Genomic DNA, 12,541 nt, shown 5'->3' on the forward strand with positions numbered 1-12,541 from the left:
GTTTAGTAGCCTTTGTTTTCTCTTTTTCTTGCTCCTTGGATTTTTGAGTAGTTTTCCTTGTACTAGCTCTTATTGCTGGAGCTATAGGCTTTGGTGCACTTGGTTTGGTAGTCCTTTTTGCTTTTGGTTTCACTACAAGTTGTGCCTTAGCCTTCCTCTTCTTTGGTTCAGGCTTTGCTGGTGCTTCCTTAGCTTCTTCTCTCATGGAACCTTCTTCTTCCTAATCTTCACCCATGCCTTGAGTTAATTCAAGAGGTTCTTGACCTTGCACCTCTTCTTCCTCTTCATCTTCTTCATCATTATCTTCTGCACCTTCTCCAAACTTAGCTTTTAGTTTCCTCGCCATTTTATCTTTCTTTTTCAAAGTTGAGGTTGTTTTCAATTTCATCTCAACCTTTGACTTCACAAAATCATAACTACCAAAATTTTTGGCACTTTTATCAACTTCTTTAGCAAGGAGTGCAATGATAGCAGCTAACGCTTTATCAATATTAATTTCATATCCTAGAGGCCTTAACAATCTAACTCTAGGTACTACAGCCTAGATGTAAGTGTAGTCAATGTCTACAAGGAAAAAAATGTCATTATAGTGTTGCTTAACTAAGGAAATAGGAATTCTTAACCTTTGTTTCATGGAATTCTTAAAGTCTTCAAAATAGCTAGTCATCACTGACTCAAAATTTTCTCCCATTTGTTCAATATTCTAATTAATTTGAACAAAAATTGACCTATTGCTCTTCCATCCTATTTTTCCAAAAGATAGGAACTCATTTTTTACGTAGAAAAATATACATATTGGCTTTGAACCAAACTTTCATTGAGCACTCCTTGAATCTTTTATTGCTCCTAGATTCTCCATCATCTATTGCGTTTGAAGTTCAACAAGATCATAAGTGTGATTTTTCTTGACAATCTTGAAACCAACATCAATAGCTATGAAAGGAACACTATTTAGTCTTCTTGACTAATAGAATTTATGTGAAATGACCCTAATGGAAAAGTCATGAAGTGGTTTTGTTGTTGTATCAATGGTCATTCCATGCTTGTTCCATTTAGCTCCTATATTTTTCTCAATTACCTCTTTAGAATCACTTCTTAATATCTTAGGCCAATGTAGGGTTGGGTATCGAGTAACCCTATGCACAATTTTCTTCACAATTTTAATAGGCCCTCCTTCTAACTGTAGACATTCATCATGTATTCTACTCGAAACCATTTTGATCCACTCAGTTTTGAAAACTATTAGGAAATCTAGGGCATAGGTTAAGCCTTTCCTCTCTACAATTTTAAATTCTTACTTCAACACCCCATTTTCACACAAATTTCCATATGCTTGTCTAATTTTTGATGTCTCCAATGTCACCAATCTTTCAATTAAAACACTTACTCACATATTGGACCATTAAAACCTTAGGTGAAATCATAGATAGCATGCTTGATGGGTCTTGCTTGTAAGCAATCTCTAGTATAGCCTTAAAATTAGGTTTTTTCACATTGTTGCTAACCAATTAGACTTCAAAAGTTTCTTTCTCCTTTACATTCTATGAACTAGAGACCATTTTGTGAAATAGGGTTTGATAAATTGAAACTATGTAACTTGGCACGTGAAGAATACCTTTAAAGATCGATGAACTGATGCTTGATCTCTACTAAAATCTATGCAAATACTTCAATCTGGCTTGAAAATTGCTTCTTTTCTATGCTCATTCTTGCTCTAAATTTGTAATGATGAAAAATGGGAAAAAATTGACCTTATAACCTACAAAATATAGCATTTATTGCATGGTGCATGTACAGCTATAAACCTAGCTTCAATATGATATATGTTTTACTCTATAGCTATTGGAATTGCTTTTACTCGGCACCTATAGAAATTTCTCTCACTCAATAGCTATTATTGACTCAGTTCCAACTAGCTTTGGCTAACAACTTGGTACCTACTAGTATTTTACTTGACATCTAAGGAGGACTTTTCACACTTGACAATAATGTAAAAATTTGAAGATTTTATCTTTAAGTTTTGCATCTTTATTCATGCTAATCTATCATTTTTAGTACTAATTTATCTTGGAACTGATGTATGATAAATAGTTAACTATTAGTCCCATGTACCTCTTTTTGCTTAGTTTGATGAGGTATGATCATGTGACCTATTAGCTGAAGTGATCCCTCCATTTGATGTGCTACTTTCATCTCTTTTCTTCCATATTTTCTTCATCTCTCCTTTGATGTGTTCAACATCTGCCTTGCTTTTTCCTTTGTTGAACTTAGAATTGGGTGCCTTTAACCTTGTTGGGTAATGCTTGTTGATATGACTAGCCTTTAAATAGCTAAATCATGTGGTTTGACTCAACTATCTATTGTAGTTACCACTATAGTGTATTCTTATGCAATTTTTAGAGATGTGACCATACTCTTAACAATAATGATAGCTATATCTTGTATTGTAATCCTAGTTATAGAAGTGTCCATGACATATTTCTCTTGTTGACTTGTTTTGTGACCATATGGTTTTGGATATGCACTCAAAAGCTCTATGTCCATACTTCTGACAATTATAGTAGTATCCTTCAAATCTTGGTGTATGCATGGTTCTAGTTTTGCATTCATGTGGCGAATGACCTTGCTTTTTGCACTTAGGATAGTGACCCATGTTTTTAGGTTTGTCATGCTGATTTGCATTCTTGCTCCTACACAAATTAGTAGTATTTCCCTTCTTACCACAAAAATGACAAGTGGGTTTGGAGTTCTTACCTTTGTCATTTCTTTCTTCAATAGTCTTGGATGATTCTCCTTCTTCAATGCTAGTATAACTAGTCCTGAAGTATCATTGCTAGATCTATAGAATTTCAGCAGTTGATGGCTTCACTGGGCTTGTTGAAGCTTTTAGAAATCTCTCTTTCTCTTCTCAAATCACTTTTTAGTTGTGCATTCTGCAACTTCAGTGTGGTGTTCTCAATGTCTTTGACATTCAACTCATGATAAGAATTCATCATCTAACTTAGGGTATACAATTGCATATTGGAGATTCTAGCAAACTCGATTAACTTCTCTTATAGTTTGTTTGCCAAGATTCTCTTATCTTCTTCAATCATGACTTTGTCTTCAATAGCTCTCTTCTTTTGTTTAGTCACTTCACATAACATCATCGCTTATGATTCTTGCTCAATATTGAGATTTCTAATTTCATCAACTTGTGCTCTCTTCTTCTCCATTAGATCTACTATTGTTGCATCTCATTTGAGTCTCCATTAGAAAAGAACTTGGTGGTGTCAATCTCTTTGTACTTTGTATCATTTTCTGCAATGGTAATCTCTTTCCTTCTCTTTAAGGATTTCCTTAATTCCTCCCTACCTTCTTTTAGTGAATGCAGAATGAGTTGGATCTCAATTCCTTGGTTCTCTATAATATTTCTTAGTTTGTAGTCCTCTATTTCAAGATCTTTTCTCTAAGTTGTAAGGCTTCTCATGATGAGAACTTAGCTATGATACCAATTGTTGGAATTACAAATGGAAAACATATACTTCTAAGAGGGCGTGGGGTGAATCAGAAGTCCTAATCTTTAATCAACAAAACTTTTAGCTTCAAATAATTCATGCATTAACATATTGAAATAACATGTAAAGTAAATGCATCCACATAAACACTTGACACTAGATATGATTACACAAAAACCCTTCAAATGAGAAGGTGAAAATGGGGTGGGGATGACACCCACAACTTTTTACTGCTGCAGTAATAAAGTATAACTTGTTAAGGTTACAGAGTTTGTGCATCAAACATGATCTTCCCTATGAAAGGCTTGCCCTGTTAAAGGCTTACAAAGGATTGCTAGATCTAACCCTATTAAAGGATTTCACACCCTACTAGAGGTGTACCTATTTAAAGGATTTCTAAACATTCACTTGAAATGTTACCCTATTAAAGGATTTCACAATGACTATTAAGTCAACCTTAGTCCAAAAAATTTCATCTTGCTAATATAGTTGTTAGAAAGTAACAATAGAATGTTTGATCTAACAAGTTACAATCTTATATTGTTGATTTCAAATCTCAATTCAGTCCATCTTGATCCTCTTGATATGATGTAATAATGTTGTATCATTGATCCTCTATTCTACAAACTTATTTTTTAATTCTTTTACTCTACTAAGTCACCTTCAATGCTTCCTAATAAATTTACCCCTTTTCTTTCCTCTATTCTTTTCTCTCATCCTCTCTGAATTATGGGGCTTCATCTTCTTTATAAAGACTTTGGTGGCTTAAGGTTAGGTATAAATCTATGGCTGAGATTTATCCATTTTGCCGCTTAACCTTTCCAATTTTCTAATTGGTTGCATGTTGATTGCATAGGAAAACAAAATAGATGTGATCTTATCTTTTAAAGGTTCAAGACCTATCCAAAAGTTAGCGTAAAAATAGTTTACATAGTTGTTTGTGCCCTCAAAAAAAACTAGGTCCATTCTGTGTTACACAACACTTGATAATATTGATGCTCGACACTTACCATAGTTCTATCTGGCTCAACACTTAAACTTGCTCAGCATCAACTATTTACTCAACAGTTGAATCACTTGGCATAGTCTATTTTCTTAGCACTTGAGTGATTGTAATGCTCCACCAAGGGATCCAAAGAATTAACCTAAAGTTTGCCAAACAATTTTTTTTTTTTTTCCAAAACATGAAAGTAAAACCATTCATAACATTCACATAAGCAATAGCAACAATTCAAATAAACACAACATACATAATAGGTTACATTCTTTAAAGATCCCTTAATGTTGAATCACATCTAATCATAACTATTCATCACATCCTTATGAGAAAACAATGATACATCCAATGTCCTTAAATTATATTTTTGTTTGCTCAATCATCCACTGTACATGTTACAAGGTATGAAAGGCTTAAAAGAATAAACATCCGTGTAAATAAACTACATCATCATATTAACTCTAATCCATGATGCAATAACATAAATAAAACCATACATCATACATGATACATCATCATAAAAGATAGCCATGATCATAAAACACATCTAATCTAAATGCACGGTTCCTCCCAATCGTAAATAGCATCATTAAACCATCGTGGATCCTAGCCATCCCTCTGTGTGTAACATTCCAAGTCACCAAAGAGATCATCAGTATTAACATAGTATGAATGTGACACCTAAACATACTACATCACATGCATAAAGTAATCTAACATGCTACAACATGTACATATGAAATCTAATCATGTAAAGTAAAGCATAAGGTATCATCATCTAACATATGCAAATCATCAATATAAGAAACATGCCAGTAAATACATCCATCATAAGGTATATTACCTATCATAATGATCCAAGAATAGAATGAAGATAAATACCAACCAAGAATGCTCCAGCCACGGTGTCTCAAACGGATCTCAAATGGTAAGAGTGGAAATACACTACCACCCGACCACGTTGAACCTAAGTGGTCCACTCCCAATGTGTTGAGGAGATAATCTCAAGTCCCAAATAGGCTATTAAGAATCACATAGCAAAGATACTCTCTAAGTCTAGGAATCCTAAAAGTATACTAACTCAAAGGTTCCAACACAAACTGACATCTAATTCCCAGAGGCACACAATGACATGTAGGAAACCTACTATGCGAGCGAGAAAGTGTCATTGCATATATCATGTAGAAGTTACCTTGGCAATTAGCTAAACTTCATGAGTCCCTACTAATCCTCATGTGGCCACTAGTATCCTCTCATACTGACGAGGCATACTATGGAATGCAAGGTCGCAACCAAGTGTTCTCTCTACTCCCATCCTAGTCTGTACAAGCACTTGAGGCATGGGCAAGAACCAAAACAATTATCTTTTTAGGTTCATTTAATCCCCATTTAGTGTGTAAATGTTATCACTTATTAACCAAACTTACAATGAGTTACCCTGGTAGCCACTTAGGGCCCCGGCCCCCATTGCAAGCCACTTCCCAACACTACAAGTAGATAACCTACCCTAAGCTCATGGAATCATAAAATTACCCCAGTCCTATACAAGAGACTGGAAAGAAATACCAAAAGATAATTCACAATATAAGCATCAAATCTCCATGAGCATCTGAAAAGCATCCATAGAATATCATGACCACAACAGTTCTCTATTGGCAATTGAAGCATCACTGATAATCAAAAGTATCCATTGGTTCTCAACAACCAAAATATATCTCAAAATCATACTGATTGAAGACTCCAAAATGGTTGAGTCAAACATGTCACAACATGACATCATCAAGAAATAAATCAACATTTCAGTCCCATCATGGTGACTAGAAATTAATCCAAGTATAACTCATCGATGACTCAAAAATGGTTAAGTTAAGTGTCTCAGATACATATGACTCAGCTTCACTCAAGAAGACTAATGAGCAATAACAATTAGTAAATACAAACATCTCATAGAGCATACCATCACATAACCATGGTTGGGTTTAGAAAGATCGAGACCAAATAAGATCAACATGCCATCACATCTCATAACCCCTGAGCCTCTGGTAACAACTTAAGACTAGTCAAAACTAGTCAACCCAAAAACCCAAAACAAGAAGCATAGAGAAAACACAATGCAAACACATTTTTTGGTTTTGCTAAAAACACATAGTTGAATTAAGTGTAGAGGTTTTTTGTTTCTATACTTCAAGTATATAAGTTTTACCATTTGACCTACATGTCAACCCGTTTGTTTCTCCGATAGCATTATCCCTCCATTAATTAAAAATAATATTCTAAGAATAACTCTTTCTTAGTGTTACTTCAACTTCTCAACATAGTCAAAGGATCATTATTCGTTATATTATAAGAGAGTCAGTTATCAATCCTTGAATAAGAAGATAACATCAAGACTAACTAGCCTTACTTAAAATGCCATGCTTTATTAAATCATTCAATTAAGTAATAATGCTCATAGGCACACAATCCATGACCCTATATCATTTAATTAAAACTCAATTAAATATTACTAAATCTTAAGTCTCTTGATTAAATCATCACTAACAACCATTAAAATATCTAAACTCATTATTCAAGTCATTAGAATAAGACTTATCAACTTCAATGTAAATACTCAACAACTTCACTAAAAGAATCGATATTAGCATATCAATTAAAACTCTATACATAACTTAATTATTAATTAAATCTAATTAACTCTAATTAATTGATTTAATTAATAATTACATAACCATATCAATGACCCAATGAATATCAATTGATTAATAACTATTTATAATTTGTAAGCTATAAGTCAACTACTATTTTCAAATTTAAAGTATATTCTAGGTAGAAGAGATTCCTGATTCCACCTATTTTTATATTTAAATGATAGGTGCAATTACTCATAGTAATTGATTATTTTAAACTATCAAAATAATACTTATCACTTTTCAATTAATCAATCCATTGTGTAACTTAATTAATTAATTAAACTGATAACTCAATGATTATTATCAAGTAAGAAGACTTCCTTTAACCCTATAGTTATCCCGTTTAAATAGTATAATCCTCGTAATGTTTTGAAATCAACCTTTCTAAACTCAACTAAGGGTAAATGTTTGAATTATTATAATTTAATGTTCTCTCAAGAGATGATTCTAATTTAATCATTATCATAATAGAATGAATTTCGTTCCCTTTAACTCAACCAATTAGTCTCATTAAAACTATTTATACCATCATTCATTAATAATCTTATCCATTAAATAATGATCTCATTAATTCTAAAAACTTATTCATATAAGCAATTTCCCCTATAATAGTTCTTTTTCCTGAAATCAATTTCCTTAAAACATTCTAGGGATAATCATCTTTATAGATTTAATAAGATAATCGTCAACTCTATCAATTTCATTAATAATAATGCAACCCCATTAATTAATCTTAACTAAATTATATTTAATTAAGTTAATTAACAATTATATACTAATCTTCAATCATCATCTATTAAATTTAATCAATATTAATATCTTTTTTCTTTTAAATCAACCTCATTTAAAAATTCATTTACTTAAATTGACTAATAATTAATTACACTTCTTCTACTATTAACTAATCTTAATTAAAATTAAATTAAATTAGATTAGTTAATAAATCATATAAATCTAGTGCATAGTAATAAGATTCTATTCAAACCTACTGCAGTGGCAGAACAAAGAGCTTATGCGACAAGAAGTCTAGTGGCGATAGGAAGATCGCATACAAAACTATAAATCTAGAATTGTGTCATGACAGGAAGTCTAGTGGCGACAGGAGGATAGCATACAAAACTATAAATCCAGAATTGAATCACAATAGGAAGTCTAGTGGCGACAGAAGGATAGCATACAAAACTATAAATCTAGAATCGCATCGCAACAACAAGTCTAGTGGCGATAAGAGGATAGTATACAAAACTATAAACATTCAGACACACACACACACACACACACACATATGCAAATTAGTATTTTCAAAGAGAAAATATATTTACTTTTACACAAGAAGGGCTTTTCATTTTGATGAATTAAGGATGGTAATTGTTCTCTAAATTTATCCATTAATTTCTTTAATAGGTTTGACTGTAGATTTAGAAACCCTTTTCAAATCTATTATCAATTTGATTGTAATTCAAACCCAAACTTGATTTGGATCTAATTCTTTCTCATTTGAAACTAGGGTTTCTATTGTTTTCTTCTCAACCTATTAAAATTAACATATATATATCTAGATTCTAATTTCAAAATTGAAGATTCATTCAAGGAATATAATCAGACACATATAACAGACATGATGAAGACAGGAAGAGAAAGAGTGCAAATGGACTATGAAAAAATCACAAGTGCACCTGGACACTGATGCTAATTTTCCATCCCTCAGAAGTCCATAGGAAATCCCTTCCTTCTCCATCATTCGCAATTCCTCCAAGATCCAAGCCAACCAAAATTCCCACATGACTAGAAGTTCTTGAAGAAGCATAAGAGCATGTAGAAACATATGAGCATGTAGAAGCATATGAGTTTCTCAAATGCATATAAGCTTTGAAGCTTGTTCAAACACATTAGGAGAGCCTCTATTTAAAGGCCTCTAAGATGCATCTAGAATGTCTCTAGAAACAACTAGAAGATAAGCATGACAACTAAGCATGAGTCTTCTCCAACCTTCTAGATGAGTCATAAGGTTGTAGACACCATGTGCTCAAATAATATGCCAACTCCTAAGTGTAGACAACTTGTGCAAACTTAGAGTGCAAACTCCTGTGTTGTCTACATGACAACTCTCGAGAATTTGAAAACTCTTATGTGAACAAACATTAAAATAATGCATATTAATTAATATAATATTTACTTTACTCTTTCTAATTTAATTAATTTATTAATTAAATCTCATGCAATAACTTTAATAACACCACTTGTTTTATTTTAATATATTTATATTTGAATCACATGCACACATCATGCAACCTATAATCTTTAATAATTTTAATATATTTTTCCACTTTTACATTCATTTCCAAAACTTAATTGCTATAATATTTATTAACTTAAATAAATATTATCACATTCCAACTTTAAACTTATAACTTTTATATTCAAATTTAATTATTTTATTTAATTAATTTCCTAATTAATTAAATAAAATAAATATTAAAATACCATATTAATTTTCCATTAAATTAAACCATTTATTATATCTTTTAATTAAGCTTAATTAATATAAAATACTCCAAAAACTCACAGGGTAAAATACGAAAACCCATCATAGCAAAACACATACAAAATCAAACCAAAAGGGTTAATATCATGAATTATGTCATCCGACGTATTCAAAGGGTACTCAACTCAGATACTTGTCCTAATTTCCACTTAGGAAAAATGGCTTAAAGGGTTGGGATTTGGACTTGAGAATTTATCTCCCCTCTCTTACCATTGAGATAATGTGATAGGGTATGCTCATCTTGGCAATTCAGGGAAGTCGATACCCGGTACATGCAACCTGCATAAAAACCATGCATGTACAAGCACAATATATACACAACTAAATAGGTAATGGCAGGAAGTGGTGCATCGTGTAGATCTTGACTAGCAGGTGACTATGACTCCTTTCCTTAACCACATCAGAAACACCATACAGAAAGAAAACAAGCACGCACACCATACACATGCAAGTTTGGGGTAAGTATCCATAAGAAGACACATACGATAATAAATCATCCAACTAATCAATAACTAAAAATAATGTAATAATCATCATGCATACATGAAATGTAAAGTACCAAGTAATCTCATCATATAATAAATTTAATTTGAAACAATATCTGATAATCTCAAAACAAAACTGCTAACCAACAATATAAAACTATCCCTAAAAGAGTTTGACAATGGTAACAAAAATGCGAGCTAGGGGTAGGCACTATAGTGACTCGGCACATGAGTGACTCGACATTCATTAAAAGTCATCATCTATACATATTATACTCGGCATTTATTACTAGCTCGGCATGAACTTAGTAAATATCATAAGTGTGTTGAAATACATTTGTTAAAACCAATCTAGGATCAACAAACTATTCAGTTGCAAGACACTCAACAAATTATAGTTAAGTCATTTTACATAATAGGCATTTTCACACATGATTTTTTCTATAATTTGTATAGATCCTTTTCCTTTTATCAGAAAAGGTGCATCATTACCAAATCGTACACTATTTCCTTCATAACAATCAAGGGTGATTAACTTATATTTATCTCTAGCCATGTAATGTGCACACCCTCTATCAATGATCCATCTATCACTCCTATTCACATAAGATACTAGTGCAGTTGCCTCATCCTCACCAAAACCATCCTTCATTGCCAAATACACCACTTCATCATCATGGTCATCAAATCCATCTTTTATTTCCTCTTTAGCAATGTAGGGAGACTTATTTCCTTTATCTTTGTAATATTTGTTGTCCTAATCTCTTTTACTTCTGTATTTGTCTCCACTTTTATTGTTCTTCTTCTCTAAACATCTAGCACCAATATGACCAACCTCATTGCAATTAAAAAACATGATAGGTAACTTACCTTTGAATTTTTCTTTGCCTCTATGAAATCTCCTTGCTAGTAGTGCTTCAAGCTATTCTACATATTTCTCATTTGTATCACTATCGCTAGAAACATATTTGACCTTTTTCTTCTTCTCTTTAGATTTTTTAATGACAGTTTAGCTTTAAAAGTAGATTCAACATTCTCATATTTGAAATTATCAAAATTAGACAATTCAAAGGTAATGAGTCTACCTATCAATTATTTAAGATTCAAATCATTATTAGGTGTGCAACTCAATTCTTGTACAGTAGAAACTCTAATAGCATAGATGGGAAATAGGGTTCTTAGTACTTTGTTAATCACAATCTCATCTTCAATCTTACCAGTTCCTCCTCTAATATTTTTGATAACTTCTTTTACTCTAACACTGTATTGAACTATATTCTTTCTTTCTCACATTCTCATATCATCAAACTTACCTCTAAGACTTTTAGATTTCCCTCTTAGTTCATTTTTATCTCCTCCATAGATCTTTTCTATAGCATTTGACATCTTCTTAGTAGTATCACATTTGTTGATGTAATCAAACTCGGTGTAACTTAGGGTAGATGCAACCTCCAACATTTCTTGATTGTGTTCTTTCTTCTTTTTCAAATTCTTGGCAGTTAGAGGTCTAGTAAGGTCAACATGCTCAGTAGTGAAGGTAGATTGTACATGGTCTCCAAGACCTCGTAGGTGTAGCTTCATTAGACTTTTTCATATAGGAAATTTCTCCTTGTTAAGCTTTGGTACCTCTTTTTTGGACATCTTGATCTTTTTCTTCTAGTACCTTCAAACTAGTCCTCTTAAGCACTATGGATTTCTAATACTATTTATTGGAATTCTTTATAATAATTGAGACGGGGGGTGAATCAGTTATCTAAGGTCCAAATGTACATATAAAACTTTTCAATTCTTAGTAGACCCATATCCATAAAACCTTATCATCCACGAATCCATTAAATCATATAATACATAAACTTTGCAAGTTACTATCCTAGGTCAAGAAAAGTTTGCAAAAATGTAAGCATGAAACAACATAAGAACATTCATACAATTTGACACAAGGATTTTATGTGGAAACCCAATTTGGGAAAAACCACCAGTAACATGCTACTAATTCTCACTCTTTTGAAGTGATGCCCTATGAAAGGCCAACCCTGTTAAACATTACAATACACATTTTTAAATGTTACCCAGTTAAAGGATTTCAATCACCTTGTTAGGAGTGAGCCTTGTTAGAGGACATTAGACTATTATATTAGAATGTCACCTAGTTAAAGGATTTAAAAATAACTGTTAGGTCAACCTTAATCCAAAGGATTTACCCTAGGCTGATATAATGATTAGAAATTAATAATAAGGCTTGATATGATATTAAATTATACCTCACTTACCAATTATGGATCTTTATTTCAATTCTCCATTCTACTTGGCATTCACACACTTCGGCT

The sequence above is a fragment of the Cupressus sempervirens genome, chromosome 11 (genome assembly GCF_028749045.1).
Source record: "Cupressus sempervirens isolate cs-2001-9-10 chromosome 11, ASM2874904v1, whole genome shotgun sequence".
NCBI lineage: Eukaryota > Viridiplantae > Streptophyta > Pinopsida > Cupressales > Cupressaceae > Cupressus > Cupressus sempervirens.